Consider the following 17404-nt stretch of genomic DNA (forward strand, 5'->3'; position numbering starts at 1 on the left):
AATTTGATCAGGAATGTATAGTGATGTATGGAGTTTGTACAAGACGTAATGTCGAAAAAAGAAGTTTACAACGTTGGGTGGGGGAGGGGATGGGAGTGCAGGGATGGGAAGGGGAAACAAAGGAGGAGCCAACAATGCTTGATAAGACATGTACTCATTACCTTGCTCATGTGATTGTAACCCCTCTGTAAGGTATTTTCACACTAAAAAAACTTATTAATAAAAAATTAATTTATGAATAAATATCACTTATTAGTAGAATTAAACAAGTTTTAGCATCAATTTTACTTTTGTTTCATCTTTCAATTTAAATGTGATACAGAGAGGACTTGTTCATATTGATAGGCTGATATTGGAGAGACTTTTTTTTAGTTGTCATTAAATTCTTTAAAGTTATTCTAAATTGTATGACCTAAGTCTACAAAGCAATTTATATTTAAAAATGAATGGTAAATAATCGATTCGCTAAAAACTCTTTTGCATCCTATTTTGGTTTTGTTGCAAACAAAACATTAAAAACCACAGGATTTGCTAGAAGAAAGCTTTGGAGTCTGTATTTGCTCAACACAGACTTCAGATATGGAGTTATCGTTTAGTTTAATACCTTTTCTCCTTTGTAGTGAAACAGTAATAATTTATGTGGATGAGAGATGTGAGGGTTTTCCCCCCAAAGATTTCTTCATTGATAGTAACTAATTACATAAATTTCACAGTAGTTATATTTAGTTAGTGGTGTAGTTATATTTAGCTAAAGTCACAAACACATTTTGACCTTCACAATGATAAGAATTATCATTGTAACCTACAGAGTTTATGAACAAAGAAAAATACAAAAGCTTCAAGTTTTACATGAAAAAAAGTTTAACTCTACAAACCTTAACAATAAAAACTACTTTTTTGTTTTTTTAAGGGAAATTTGGAGAGGAGATACATAGGTTGATACGTAAGATGCAGAGGCATGCTGACAGATTGAAGGAAAATGTATTCATATGTGTATATGTAGATTACTTAGTAATGTACGTAAATACATGTGTACTATATACACATGTAAATAATCACATGAACATATGAATATCTGTGTATGTAAAAAATTTCTTTAAAACTATGTGTATTTCTTTACTTTTTGTGTGTATGTGCCATTCCTGGGGCTTGAACTCAGGGCCTGAGTGCTGTCTCTGAGCTCTTTTGTTCAAGGCTAGCACTCTATCACCTGAGCCACAGTTCCACTTCTGGGTTTTGGTTGGTTAATTGGAGATAAGAATCTTATAAACTTTCCTGCCTGGGCTGGCTTTAAACAGGGATCCTTAGAACTCAGCCTCCTGAATATGCATGATTGTACGTGTGAGCAGCTAACACCCAGCTACATTTAGCCTTTGAAGTGCTCGTGTGCATTTCAAGAAAAATTGTATCCTAATTAAAGAGTTAGAGTGATAGAAATTAAGTTGTTATCATGTTTGCGTATTTAAAATTGAATGAATTACATTCCACAGTGGATGGTTAGCTTTATTTTATGTTGGGCTTCATAAACAGTTATGTGCTTTAGACACAAGTTCCGTAGACTTGTAAATAGAACTGAAAATGAGACTTGGTTTTGTCCTATACCAGCAGAATGACTTTGGACAACCCCTTCCCCTTTTTCCAACCCTTTCCTCCCCCTCCCCCAAGTTTCAGGATCTCCTAGGAATAGAGTCACAATGTCAACACCATTGACCCGGCAAGTGTTTGATACATCTGTAAAGAGGAAGTAAGAATGGACAAAATTTACTTCTGTCTTAGAGGATGAACTCTTAGCACCTGACATCTAAAAGTACTAATTAAATAATTTTTAAATTTAATTAAATTAAAAATAGCCATATACATGAGATTTGTTTTTAACTCAAAGATGCAAGGAAGGTGTTTTCAGTTTGTCTTACATTGCCCTTGTTCTCTCTACAAAGCTCAGCCTAACTCAACAGTCCATTCTAACCCTAAGAACCTTGACTACGACCTCCCTCACAGACCTTTGCTCTTTCTATCTTTTCCCCTTAGACAAAGGCAGTTGCAATACTAGGTCCTAGGGTATGGTTTTCAATTAGCAGGATTTATGTTGTGCCTGATGGAGACTTTGTGATATACTTCTGCTAGTCTTTGTCCCCCCAAACTGGCTTTATTGATGAGTATCAAGTTGTCCAAGTCTGGTCCCTGAAAGAACTCAGCTGATTACTCTGGGCCCTTCTGGAATCAGGGCCAGCTCACTTTCCTGGGAGCACCTGTGAATGGGTGTTTTGGAAAAAACATGAAATGAAAACATCTTCCCAAACTTTACCAAATGGCATTAGCTACATAATCGCACTGTGAAGAGCAATTCCTTGCCTGTAAAAGTCACCTTTTCAGAATACATGTGGGCCAGACCTTATCCTCTCATGTGGGTTGGCATATGGCCATGGCTAAAAGATACCACGCCAAATGGAGCAGATTGAACCAGCTGTCACAATGGTAGCATACTAGAAAAAGGAGATGGAGGTACATACTGTTGGGGGGGGCAAAATAACCTGGAAAAATGTGTGCTTCCATAAATGTATTCCAGTTTCTGTGGGCCTTGGTGAGAGAGCTTTTGTTTTCTCTTTTCCTAAAGTGCCCTTATAATAAATTGCTCCATAAATGTATTCCAGTTTCTGTGGGCCTTGGTGAGAGAGCTTTTGTTTTCTCTTTTCCTAAAGTGCCCTTATAATAAATTGCATTAATTTTAAGCAATGTGAAAGTGCCTAAGAAAATGAATAGTTGTGTTGGTAGCTTTAGTATGGTCTTGTTTGTGATCATTTGGGTAAATGCTCAAAAGTGGGATTGCTAATAGTTAAGATATGGAACCAACCCAGATGCCCCTCAGTAGATGAATGGATCAAGAAAATGTGGTATATATACACTATGAAGTTTTATGCCTCCATCAGAAAGAATGACATTGCCCCATTTGTAAGGAAATGGAAAGACTTGGAAAAAATTATATTAAGTGAAGTAAGCCAGGCCCAAAGAAACATAGGTCCCATGGTTTCCCTTATTTGCAATAACTAGTATATGTCTGAGTCAAGCAGAAACGGTCAGATAAGTTGATGTTAGGCAAAGTGAACCCCAAGATAAAGACTCAAATGGTTTTTATTTCTTGCGATTGTTTCTAACATATTTATAAGATGATTTCTTTGTTGCTTTGTATGTCCATCCCCCACAGTATAACCTCTGTTTTCACTGTATTTGATGTTAGTATACTTTGAGAAGGGAAGGAAAAAAACAAATTGTTTAAATAGGGATACAGGAAGACCCATTGCAACAATGAGATGTACAAGACTTCATGTTGAAAAATGAACTTTACAACTTTGATGGGGGGAGAGGGGGTGTCGGTGTGGCGGGGGGAGGATGGGAAGGGATGGGAAGGGGAAACAAAAGAGGAGGCAACGATGCTTGTAAGAAATGTACTCATTACCTTGCTCATGTAATTGAAACCCCTCTGTATGTTATTTTCACAATAAAAAGAAAAGAAAATGAATACTTGTGTCCATGCTAATTTATGAAAACATGCTGAGGAGTAAGATATAGCTTCTGATTAGGATAGGCTATATATTGAAAGAGGAAAAAGAAGCATTTTCCACTATGCATTAGGCATAGTGGAAAAAAGCATGTTGTATGTCATGTGCAAATTTGAAGGGTGAAGGGAATATATTATGGTATAGTTGGATGAGTTTTTGTCTTGTTTTGTGAAATGGTGATGCTGTATTCACTTAAGAGGATTTTTATAACATGTTGAAGTACCTTTCATAATGTAGAAGTTTTTGTAACTGTCAGGTGTAGGATAGCAATATTAATACAGACCTTATCCCAGAAAAATCAATGAGTCTTTGTCTCGGTTAAAACACTTGAGCTTAATTTGAAACCCAAAAACCTCATGAAAATTGTATCTCCCACAGAGATGGGAAGAACAGTGAAGCTACTTGGTAAGAAACAGAAGTTAGAAACAACCCATTCATGAAAGCAGTTTCATTCACAAAATAGGTGACAGGTCAGGTTTTCTACATGCAAAGCAATGTATCTCCCACAGAGATGGGAAGAACAGTGAAGCTACTTGGTAAGAAACAGAAGTTAGAAACTGAACCCATTCATGAAAGCAGTTTCATTCACAAAATAGGTGACAGGTCAGGTTTTCTACATGCAAAGCAAGTTCTGAATGGTTTTGGTGGGTGCAAGTCCAAGGAAAATAATAGAATGTATCTATATCACCATTAACTTTTAGCAAATTGCAAACTTTTTCTGAGGCTTGTTTTCTCTTTTAACACTTGGTTGCAAAGAATCTGATGATTTTATCTAAGATACACAGAATCTGAGTCATTACTGGGGCTCATTGCAATGTGAGAATACATATTAATCTCTTACATGCTGAGAGTATTTAAAGTATTGCCCCTGAGTAAGGCTACTGTTCATCTCTGTGACTTACCTTTTTTTGAAGTCAGTTTTGAAGTTATTTGCACACACCTAGGACCACCTTGTTAATAAGCAGTTCTCTTCTGAATAATGCTTACAAAATTATTGAATAAATTAGTTGCCATCCTCTTGGGGATACAGTAAAGATGCCAGGTTCAAGCCTAATTATACCACTTTTGTTTATAATTGAAGGTACATCAAGTAATGGCATTTTGGTTTGTAAGCCATGTAATTTTCTGCATAGAAAGGGAGGGCAAACATTTCTCATGCCAACATTATCTAAGGGCTGTGCGTTAGTCACTTCTGTCACACACCCTGTCATCAGGCTTGGCCTCCATGAATGGGGATTTCCAATATGGATCCCACTTGGGAAATGGATGGTAACATCATCAGAGTTCAATCAATGTTCTCATGGCTCTGTGAAGAAGCCTCCCCCTGCCCCCATACAGAGCACTGGAAGGAGTCATCAGACTAGGCATTGAAGGTCCACAGCGTTTCTAAAATAGTACAAGTATCTCTAAAAAAGGAGAAGTATTCAGCATCTTAAGAGCTGTAAAATATTTATAAGGCAGGATTTTTATATGGCAACCCATCAGATTGATTTAATTGATAAAAACATATCAAATACTTAGGCTCTATTGTGGAAATGATATTAATTATTAGTGTGATATGTAACTGATTTGTAGGTAACTTTATTATCATGAACTCTGAAGGAATTTGAAATAAAAATGCATATTTTTTCACTCCTTAGCCACTTATATGGACAAAAAAATAGAAGTGAGATGTGCCTGAATAGAACCTTTAGTGTGGCAAGGACAGTGGGAGTTTCCATACTAAGCAGTACTGAAACAAGTCGTTTAGTGTTATCTAGGGTATGACATTTAACCCAAACAAAATCTAAATCAGATAATATCATTTTTGCTCCCACCATTTATTTCTGGAAATTTTCCTATCAAAAATAAATAAAAACCGGGTTGGGAAGGTGGCTCAGTGGTAGAGTGCTTGCCTTGCATGCTCGAGGCCCTGGGTTCAATTCCTCAGCACCACATAAGCAAAAAGAAAAAAGCTGGAAGTGGCGCTGTGGCTCAAATGGGAGAGCGCTAGCCTTGAGCTGAAGAGCTGAAGGACAGCGCCCAGGCCCAGAATTCAGGCCCCACGACAGGACCCCCCAAAAAATAAAAAATAAAAATAAATAAATAAATAAAAAGCAATTTCTCTTCCACAGGTAGAATGACATTGTTTTATGCGAGACCTAATAAGCTAACTTAGTTTTAAATATGTTTATAAATTTGGATACCTGTCTTCAACTTCTAATGAGATAGTGTCTATGAACTTTGCCCCCCTAAGCTTTCTGCTTTCCAAGAATCAGGACAACCAATGTTTACCACTTGTACACAGTCTGAATGGTTACCCTATGTAGACCAGAATTCCCACCTGATCAATGACTAGTTTTTATGGTCTTATTAACTTGATAAAATATAGGCCTTCTTCAACTAATAACTGTTAAGCCTCCAGTAATTCCTACCTAATAACATTTATACAATTTCCAGCTTTACCAAAATTTTCAGATATTTTTTCTCCCCCAGGCAAATTTTTCAAAATAATATTCTGGAACCAGTCATTAGTTTTTTCTGCATAAGTATACGATAGTAATAATTAGAGAATCACAGAGTTTCCATAGTGGAAGGAACTTGATGACATCATGTCTAACTCACATTCTCCACGGGGTACAATGAAGGCCTGAGGAGTTGAAGACTATTGCCAAAGTCACACAGCCACTTTGAAGAGGAGCTCTGACTCAATCCTGGGACATTTGAGTCTCAGTTCAGTGTTGATTGTTACCACACCTCCCCATCCAATTTATAGTACAAGAACATGATGACTATCCTTAGGAAGAAAATGCCAAAGGACTCTTGTGATCAAATGAGACACCCCAGTGAAACCTAGAGCTTTGGATGCCTTTTATTGGTGAAGTCAGTCAAAACTTTGTTTAAAGTACTCCTTGTGGTTGAGAAGTAGCTGACACACACTACCCATAAGTCTCTGAGAAGTAGCCACTCCCTCATTAGTGGAACAGGCAATGATGCCCCAGAGAGTCTTTGATTTAGTTAATGAAAAAAGAGGCTGAGTTCAAGCACAGAAAATTAAAGACAAGTGGAAATGCTTATTTCCTTTTAACATCTACAATAGCAAACTTATTCACCTTAAACATTTGTTGCATTTGTCTCAGTTTTGAAATGAGATCTTTGCTTCCCAGATCTAGGTATTATGAATTCATATCCTAAGGAAATTCATAGGAACTTAATACTTTTCATAATGGTTGGGAAATGTCAAGCACAAATATTGAGTATCAGTAAGAAATGGGGGAATCATTCAGTACCAAATCCCACTAAGATTACTAAAGAAAATAAATTAATACTACCAGAAGGGACCATGGGAACACAGAATATATAGAATATACTAGTCTTTCAAGATCAAGGAGAAGAAGAAATTAACTCTGCAATTAAATAATTTTATCATAAAACATGCCTGAGCAGAATTTAATGCACAAAAGTTGCTTCTAACATTTTGACATAGATGTTTTCCGTACAACAAACTAGTCCTCTCTGAGTCAGTGCATGGAGAAGTGTGTCAGTAGGTATACACCTACACTTTACTCTTTCTGTTAATGACCCAGACAGGTTTTTAACTGTTTAGTAACTTTTTCACTTGATAAATTAGTGATGATTGTTGTAACTTGACATTGTACTTTTATTTGGTATTTCCTCATTAAGAAACGATTTTCACCAATTGTCTTATTTAAAAATCCGTCTCCCAAACTCAGAGGATGGAAACTTTCACCACTGCCCTCACATTCCCTTGCAAATTTGAGCCATGTGCCCATTGGCACAATTAGGTATCTGCACCTATTTGAAGTTCTTAGAAATATAAGTGCCAGAAAAATTGAATTCACTGTGTCAATAGCTAACCATGGGTTCCCAGTTCTGGCTATCTTGTCTTTTAGAACTGATGCCCTGATGAACTGAGAGGATGCAACTTGCTTGAGAATAATCTAGGAATCATTTCCCAAACTTAAGCCATTGTACTTCTGTGGGTGTTCCTGGGAAACCGAGTTACAACGCAATTTAGGGTACATGATGCCACTTCGCAGGCACTTTATTCTCGGACTGCTCCCAGGTTGAAGGAAAGCAATATAATAGCCAAAGTACTATGTTTACTTTAGAGAAATACATCACTTAAAAGCTTCCCTTCTGGCCTGTAGGGATGCTCTCATAATACAATTTAAATGTTTCATAATTAGTTGCAACATAATTTTGATACAGCTGAAGGCCCTCTTTGAAAGAAACTCCTTGGGAAATAACTGTTCAGAAGAAAAGAGCTTGATCAATTTCCTGTAAAATTGCTTACCATTTGCCCTGAGAAATTTTTATACCGATATGTCTGGTTTAAGTGTAAGTAAAAAATAATAGGAAAAAGTTTTATTTCCAATTAGCATTTTAGAATTGTTCTACCATTTAATCTGAATTAAATTGTGTCTCTGGGGCCATTTGAACTGAATGCAACAGAATTCCACAGCATTTCTATAGTCTTTGGCCCCCTGAGAAACAGGGTTTGCTTTGAAATCAGCAGAGGCTTAGTTCCCAGTTCTCCCTTTGCAAAAAAGGGGTTTAAAGCTAGAATGAATTCCATGTAGCAAACCAGGCAGTGAGCAGAAGAGACAAGACTTCCATTCTGCATTTCTTCCCAGGCTTAAAATTCAACTTACCAGTAGGATGATAAAAAGACAAATGTTCTTGAAAAGTAGCCAATCCATTCCTCTGGGCTTTTCTTGTGCACAAATCCTGATGAGATTCAATTTTAGTCCAGGTCTTCTGAGTCCTGAATTAGGCTCTGCGGGAGGATGTGTTTCAAGACGCCCTTTTAGGAAGGCATGGGTGATAATTCTGGGGCTCTCTGAGCAGAGGGATGAAGATACTCTATAATGACTCGGTTTCCCCACCCCAAAATACTGGGCCGGTCTGGAAGGCTAGCATTGTTTGGGCTCTGGGTAAGAACGAAGACACACCTTGATTCTTATTGCACTGAAACCCTTTGTTGGACACCAAAGAAAAATCTTACAGAGTGAGGACCAGATTTACGGGTAAGATACCCAATGAATAATAAATTACTCACAACATGAAAAATAATTAAAACGCTAGGGCCTATCATCATGCTGAATAAAATTAGAAGGCTCCTCCTGACTGCCAACATTGTAAAAGCAAAATTACATACACAGACAACACATACACACACATGTTCACTACAGAACCAGCTTTAAGGAATGAAACTGAAAAGACACTGAGTCTAAAGCATGGCTCAAGGAGAAAGATAGGGTAACAAAATTCTCGTTTCTTAAGTCAAGGTTTCTGGCTTCTCTTTAAAATGTCCTTTGTTCAATTCATTCTTTGGCTGTTGTGGGGCTTGAACTCAGGGCCTGGGTGCCATCCCTGAGCCTCTTTGTGTTCACCACTTGAGCCACAGCACAACTTCTGGACTTTGAGTGGTTAATTGAGATAGGAGTCTCACAGGGACTTTTCTGCCTGGGCTGGCTTTGAACCATCATTCTCAGATCTGAGCTTCCTGAGTAGCTAGGATTATAGGCGTGAGCCACTGGTGCCCAGTTTGTTCATCTTAATTTTAAAGATGTTCTGGAAAGATCACAGTTAATATGAAACAACTCGTTGAAAGTAGGACCAGTATATTTGTTTCCAACATTTGACATCTTTCTTCTAGTTATGTAACTGATACTTTGTGGCACATTATTTATATAATTGTTTTAAAGCTATATCAGTCAAGTTTCCTCACCTCTCATTAAATCCCCCCTGATTAAAAAAAAACAGTATAGAAGGTGTTTGAGGAATACCTTTTGAACCATCACAAATGTTTTGTAAAGAAAATCTGCAATGAACAGCTGTAGATTTTTAAAAAATATGCTGATGTCATTTTTCTCTTTTTTGTTCTCCCTTCCCCATTGTGCTCATGGGCTTTGAATAGGGTATAAAGTGTCCTCGTGCAAAAATTGCAGGTTAGAAGCAACAGCAACTAACATAAAAAGAATATGCAGTTAAATGTTCTCTAATTGCTAATGGGTGCTGGCTGGAGAATTTCAAAGGCAAGCAGCATCTTCACTGTCCTGCCTTCGTCACTCAGAAGCAAGGTGGATTCTAGTGATGGAATGTAGGCGGTACAGCTCTTGGTTTCTTGAGACACTTAGCATTTTTGGAAGTGAGGGAAGAGACAAAGCAATTAGAAGGCTGAAGAGAGATGAATTATACGATGGGGATGTTTATAAGAGAAAGAGGAGGAAATTGCATTGAAACCATGGGAAAATGCATTGGTAACATATAGGCAATATCTGAAGGTATTTACGTAAGCCATACTTTAAATTTGAGACTATACCTACCCCATTAGAAACATATAAGATGAAGAGATAAAACATAGGTGTATTATAGGCTTTTGAAGTATGTCATCAATTAGGTCCAAAATTATTTTAAGGTGAATGCTATCAGTAAAGAATGTTTAAAAAAAAGATTCATAGTCAGAGTTCCAACCAGTATCTCACCATATGTCTCTGAAGAGGGAGGCAAGGAGCTGCCTTGATATGAGAATTTGTTAATTTCAGAATGTTTTAACAGTAGACTGAATGTTTTTATTGGCATGGCATTTGGTGGCAGATTGTCTAACATACTGACCAATCAGTCTTCTTCTGGTGATTTATTAAATCACAAGTGATTGTATAGTACATAGGTTTTTAAAAATGTTTTTACTATCTTTAAGTAGCTGCATAAACAAAGCAGTTTAATGAAGCATTTAACAAAGCAGTTTATGAATACAATGCATCTGATCACAGTCTTCAGCATTGTCACCCCCTTCAACTCATCCCTCCCCATAGGTTTTTAAACCAAAATTGTCATGAAAAATCTGCTGTTTTGTGACTCTTCTAGGTCAGAGCTTTGATCATTTATCATTGTCGTGCTTATTTTTCAGTTCAGAGGTTTGAAATATGCCAATTATGCCTGCATGAAAAGTATTTTTCTCATCTAGGTCAGAGCAACATTAACCTTTTTGTATCCATGAGACATATGCTCTCTCAATAATGCTGTTCAAGTATGGGTTGTGAGGATGCTGAAGGAATTTGCGTTGCTTCTCAATAGGTGGAGAGTACATAATACTGTTTCTAACTTGAGACCATTTGTTTGGAATGTTTTTTAGTTTCTTAAACTAGTTGTACAAAGGAGTTGACATTCATCAAAGAAGTTTATGAATACAGTACCTCTGGGTCATATTAGCCCTTTCAACATTCTCAACTACACTTCCCACCCCATCTCTTCCCTCACTTTCCTTAATCTTTAGGTCAAGTATTGAATTTTCTTTGGCATTTAACAAAGCAGTTTACATAAACAATGCATCTTAATCTGTATTATCCTGTACCATCTGTACCCCACATTTGACCCACTCCTTCCCTAATTTTTCTCAATTCTGTGGTATATACAATGTAGTTTTGCTTGCCTTCTATATCCTTCCTGCATTCATTCTTCTATTCCTCTCCCCTTGGTCCCCCTATCTTGCAAATACCAATTTCCTGGTACTCATTTTGTTGGGCTTTGACTTAGTCTTTCTAAAGAATTGTATTTGTAAATCCTAAAGAGCCTATTATACTTCAGTTTACTCATTTGTAACCACCTGCATACCACCCAGTCTGATGCTTACTTATAGATGTATAGGAACATTCAAGCTTGTACAAATGAGGGAAACCATGCAACCTGTGTTTCTCTGGGTCTGGATTACTTCACTTAATATAATTTTTTCCCAACTCCTGAGACAGGTTGAAGTAGCTCTCTCCAGTCTAACAAGGCTTTTCATTGGTGGTAACACTGATGCCTTGGTTTTGTAAAATCATAGTGTAAATGCATTTAGTTTACTTTTGAATAGAGAAAAACAATAAAAATTTGGCTATTGGTTCATAACTATTTGCGATAATTTGACTATTAGTGATGTTCCTTAACTCATAACTTGGTATATATCTGTATCTATGGACATACCACAGACATGTAGATTTTTTTACCTTTGGACATTTAATGTGTAGTGCTGCTTAAGATTTGCATAATAGAAACACAGGAGAAGATAAATCATCTCAAAATAATGAACTCAGAAGCTTAATAAAATATGGCTGACACCTCTGCATGGGCTAGCAGCTTGATTAGTCCATGGATATGATGAATTTACATAGAGAAGGTCCTGTGGTTTTCAATACTATGTACTGGGGCCATCAACCAAAATGCAATACAGAAAACCTTTGATAATAACAAGAATCACTATAGCACAACAGAGAATGAGTTCTAGAAGCCTGCACAAACATGAATGCTCTAGCGGATTTAAGGTTACTCAACATGGATCAATCGGAACAAACAAGAAAACTAAGGGAACACACAATGTTTGTCAAGCTCGTTTTCTTTCTGTAACTGTTATTAAGCAGGCTTAGAGCAATCTATAATAGCATGTCTCCTTAACACATAGTATTCTGAAAACTGATTTAACCAGCTAAAGAAATGCATTTTTGTCTTTCTCCCCCATGTAGTGAGGAATTAGGATAACTTGAAAGAACAAATGAAAACGTCCAGATCTCTATATCACATTGCTTCTCATGAGAAATAAAACTATTCCTTTCTATCGCTCTGCCTGATGGAGATATTTTATAAAGGTTTACACTTTATTTATAGCAACCATAACTAATTTCTTCTGAAATATTGTCTATCCCCATGAATGCGATTAATCAGATGAGTTACAAAAGAAAGAGCAGCAGGCAACAGAAAAAAAGCATGACATTTTCTATACGTAGTCCTCCATTTGTAACCCCTGATTTCAAAGGTACTCAGAACACAAATCTGTAATTGATAAGGACAGGTGTTATCAGTCAGTTTTCTGTGGCTATTACAGAATTCTCAGGGGTGAGTACTTTTTAAGAAGAGATTCAGTACTCCTCTTATTTTGCTCAAACCTTTGGGAACTGAAAGTATATAATCAGGAGACCCAGGAAGTTTAACCTCTGGTGAGAGCTGTGTGGTTCCATCATCATATGGAAGATAGCATCTGGAAGGATCACTGAGTTTCTGAAGGGAGCGGTCATGTTAGAAAGCTAAGATGTGAACAAGATTCACAAGATACCATTGCTCTTTCCCTTGAGAACTACATCAATAACTGCAAGGGCACCATCCCCAGGGACTATCTTCCAGTAGACCCCAACACTGTTTCCAACACCTCAGTACCATCACACAAGGGATCCGATTTCTAGCCCACACTTTTGGGTGATGCATACAAACTATATTCAACTGAATCTTGTGATAACTAAGGAGTGATTGGTTGAGGCCCCATGTTCTTATTTGGACTTACTTCCTGCAAGAGATGTGTGCATGATCATTGGGTACAAGACATGTTTTAGTATTATATGTATGAAGGCAAAAATACTTGATGGCTGAACATCGTTTCTTTTTTAAAGCTTGCCCATATTTAAAAGTTTACCAAACTGTTGACTTTAGTAGTTGTTGCTAGAGACAGAAAGGTTTGAGTAAGTTTATAGTAAGTTTTAGAAAGATTTTAGTACTTATCTTTTATGCAAAGCAGGGAATTTGACCTTCAGGTATGCTCTGGGTATTTATTTTTCTTGTGCTATGCTATAGTAATATTTCTTATACCAGAGCATTTTCATTTTGCATATCACACCCTTGTGAACACAGTGAGAACTTTGGCAACTTGTATTTTTTCAAAGTAATGCCATAGATGGCAGCTAATTTAATAAATGCTAGTACATATTCTCTGAAAAAATACACATGATCTATACAGACACTTCTATTATAGATGTGATGCTAGCATGGTGAACTTCTCCATTAAATCAACACATCATAGGGTTAGTGGTCAATATTATTTATGTAGTTAAGGGAAGCTCTTTTTCTTGAAAGCATGTGTTCGAGGAAAGGACATTTTAAAGTATATTATAGTTCTAAGCTATGTTTGTCAAATGTAGCACAGATGATTCTAAAGCTGGTGCAAAGCAAAAGAGTTTTCTTTAGCTTAGGCCTGGAAGTATGTGCAGAAGGTAAACAAATTTGTCTCAGTTTTGACCTGGAGTAGTTGCTATGATGGTTCACCTGCATCACTGAAGATAAACATCCTGTCCCTTCATTAAAGTCAATTTAGGTATGGCAACAAAGGTCCAGCCACCAGGTTATTCAGTGAGTGTTAGAAATCTTGGAGATTAAATGTCAGTTTCCATAAGGATGATGTTAGTTTATACCCTAAGATCATACTTAACCTTGAAGAATCAACCTGTGTTGATTGTCTGAGATTTCATATTCTTGGCATGGAATTTATTCCAAATACACTACGATGGAACATCTTGGCTTCCAGCTCTGTATTAATTAAAGTGTACTACTAACATATTTATTACATACTTGCTCATACTTTGGAAAATACCAGCCTCTTGATGTCTGAGTATGACAGTGGCACCTACACCACAGTGTGCTAATTAGTTAGGTGTCACATTGGTTAGTGACACAGGCAGTGCCCTCTTGTGCAAATCCATAGAGTTCACTTTGATGTTGTTAGTTATGCATCTGGATTACTCAGGTATAGAATCTGGACAGCTCAGGTTGCTTCAGCAAGAAATCTATGAGTAGGAAGGTCAAAAAGAAGGGACTTCTCCCCACCCCATCCCCGCCCAAACATATACTTTTTGGGACAAATGTAGAACATGCAAACTTCTTGTTCCTAGATTTAGTGAAATTAGAATCACTACCTATAGAGTAAGATGTATTCATGTTAAAGATCTCCAGGTAATTTCTGAGGCTGCTGTTTGAGGTTAAGAACTATAGAGTTAGAGCAATTGAGTGTTTCTATTGTGGGCCAGAGAAAGATTGTGCCAGGTAAACAGGATTTTTTCTTTCTTTTCTTTTCTTTTCTTTTTTTCTTTTCTTTCATTCTTTTCTTTTCTCTTCTTTCCTTCTTTCTTCCTTTTCTTTCGTTCTTTCATCTTTGAAGTCAAGGCCTTGTATTTGTCAGGCTGGTGTTCCACCACTTAAGACAAGCCTTACTTTTTGATGGTTATTTTGGAGATGGATCCTAGTGAATATTTTCTGCTTGGGCTGGCTTTGAATCATGATCCTCCAGATCTCAGCCTTCTAGGATTATGGGCATAAGCTATTGACACTAAGTTATGATGTTTTTCTAATCTAATTAGTTTCTATTCATGGAAGGGATGAGATACTAGTCATTTTTATTTGATTTTATGTGAAATATTTACTTTCTTTTCCCTTTTCCCCCATTGTATTGTTGATGTTGTTAAAAAATAATTTATAAATATGTACTGACTCATTGTAGAAAGTGAAGGTAACATTTTTAGAAGAGTGACCTGCATTTTTCTCTCCCTTAAGAATTAATCGTGTGGTACTGGGTTCCCATATAACTATTCTCTGATTGTGTTATGGTTTTGTTACATCCTGAGATTCTTATGGATGATGTCATTTTTAGAGGATCTCTACTCTTAGTCCACTTATGAATAGGTCTAAGGCAGTTCCATTGGTCTTCACTATCAGCACACAACCATCTCCCTGAGTTTTGTGAGATCATTTCTATCTTTACTATGACCTTTGTTATGTGAGGAAAGTGTATATTTTTACCTAATTTTAGAGATTTTTTTTCTTGAGTCTAGTTTTACAATATTGGGAAAATATTGACTCATATTTAAAAATAAACTATTTTCCCTCTCCTTTACCCTCTGGTTCAAATGTGGTACTAATTAGGTCTAAATATTTACACATCTCAACTTGTCCTGAAACATACTTAAAACAGTTGATCAAGACATATTTACAATCTAACGAAATCAAATAATTTTTGTGTACATCCAATTCAGAATTAGAAGCTCTATTTAAAAAGTAAGCAGCATAGAGTGATCCAAGGACTGATTTCTCAAGAGACTGTGAATGGAAGAATTAATTTTTAGGACAACTTGAATAGCAAACAGACTTTATGTTTTCATGTGTCAAACAAATAATTATTGGTGCCTCTGTTTACTTCTGGGCTGACCTTTGTGCCTCACACACTGACTCAAAATTTGTTATTTAATCTTGCATATACAACTGATGGCCATACATGATTTGCTTTTTAAAATAAGCGAGGGGCAAGTGCCTGTCTGACACAGTGAATTAGCATAATGTCATCAACAATGAGCTCTTATCTTGTTGGAGGTTATATTTACCAAGAGCAGTAACATCATGAACAGATAGCCTTTATTTCTGGCCATCAACAGATATCATAACATTTATCTATTCAGGTCATTCCTGAGTTTGTAACAGTAAAGCCAAGTCATGCAATAAGGAGAATAATTATATCTATAAACACTATATAGAGGGCAAACATCTAATTAATGTAGATAATAAAACCATGAAGGTACACAGTAATGACAAGGAGGACCTGAAAACTTTCCTGATTTACACAATCTTGATTTATTACCCAATTTACTAATATATTAGCTTATAAATCATTCTTTTTTTTAAAGTTTTTGTTCGTTTGTTTTGGTGGTACAGAGGTTGAACTTATGGTCTTAGGCTTATTATGCAATAAGGGTCCTTAGTACTTGAGCCATAACTCCAGTTTCAGCCTTTTTTGGCTCCAATTATTCTTTTAAATAGAGGTTAACATTTTATTGCTTTTTAAAGGTTTTTTTCCTTTTGTTAGTCGTAGTGCTTGAATTCAGGACCTGTATGCTGTCCCTGACCTCTTTTGCACAAGATTAGCGCTTTACCACTTTGAGCCACAGCTCTACTTATGATTTTTATGTGGTTAATTGGAGATGAGTTCCATGGGGACTTTTCTGTTTGGGCTGGTTTTGAATCACAGTCCTCAGATCTCAGTCTCCTGAGTAGCTAGGATTACAGGCATGAACCACTGTCACCTAACACACATTTATTCTTGCCTGGACTAGCATGCAATCCTCCTTTTATGATTCCAATGGAGCTGGGATGACAGGTACATACCAACATGTTGGACTATTGATTAAGATGTGACCTTATTAACCTTTTTTTTTTGCCCATGCTGGCCTCAAACCAAGATCCTCTCAATTTCCACATTTCAAATACTGGAACCACAGGCTTGAGCCACACTTAAAGGCTTAAGGCTCATTCTTACAGGAAATGTTCAAGAAGGCCTGGTCAATTAAAATTCTGAGGTGTCTCCAAACGTATTTCACCAGGGTGATCTAAGGCACACTGATGACAAACAGACTTGATGGGCCTACTCCACATTTTTTTCATGCACCTGCATTTCTACACTTCTGCTAAAGCGACTGTACCCATCTATACAATAGACTCAGTGGGTAATACTTTCTAGTGATGGCCTGACCTGGTGTCAGTTGGTGTGTACAAATACACTTTCTTGCTCTGTGATTCTGGATGACTTAATTCTGCAGTAATTCACCACACACTGGCTCCCAGTATATTTTCAGGACTGACTTTCATTTGCCTGTGGTTGTAACTGCTTTGATATTTTAGCTCCTATTGACTGCTTTCTATTTTTGTTTCTGTCACAATTTTCTATGTGTGGTTTCTTTACATCTATTTATCTATTTATTTTAAATTCTTTAAAAATTGCCCTGAAATCCTGTTTTGGGCTTTGCTTCTGGATGAGCTTATTATAAGATAATGATCAAAACGTTCTGAGCAGTGTGGGTCTATAATTTATCAAGCAGAATACATCTGAAAACAATATTCCATAAATTGAATGGAAGAAAGTGTGTCTCTGTGTGTGGGGGATTGGGAGTGGGTGGGTGCCAATGTGACATTCTAGGTCAAATCAATGTGAACTTTGGTAAAAATCAGAACCTGATACTCTGAATAGTTCTAGGAAGATTTTGTACAAGAAGTTTCAA

At 36.7% G+C, this 17404-nt stretch overlaps 1 long non-coding RNA gene across 1 annotated transcript in view; it reads left to right on the forward strand.

Annotated features, from left to right (window-relative positions):
- Positions 1-17404, forward strand: part of LOC138832061 (uncharacterized) — a 170673-nt gene that overhangs the window by 43515 nt on the left and 109754 nt on the right. The gene's annotated exons all lie outside the window — the stretch shown is intronic.

This window comes from Dipodomys merriami, unplaced genomic scaffold (assembly GCF_024711535.1).
Source record: "Dipodomys merriami isolate MVZ:Mamm:240054 unplaced genomic scaffold, mDipMer1.0.p SCAF_2, whole genome shotgun sequence".
In the NCBI taxonomy this organism is placed as follows: Eukaryota; Metazoa; Chordata; class Mammalia; order Rodentia; family Heteromyidae; genus Dipodomys; species Dipodomys merriami.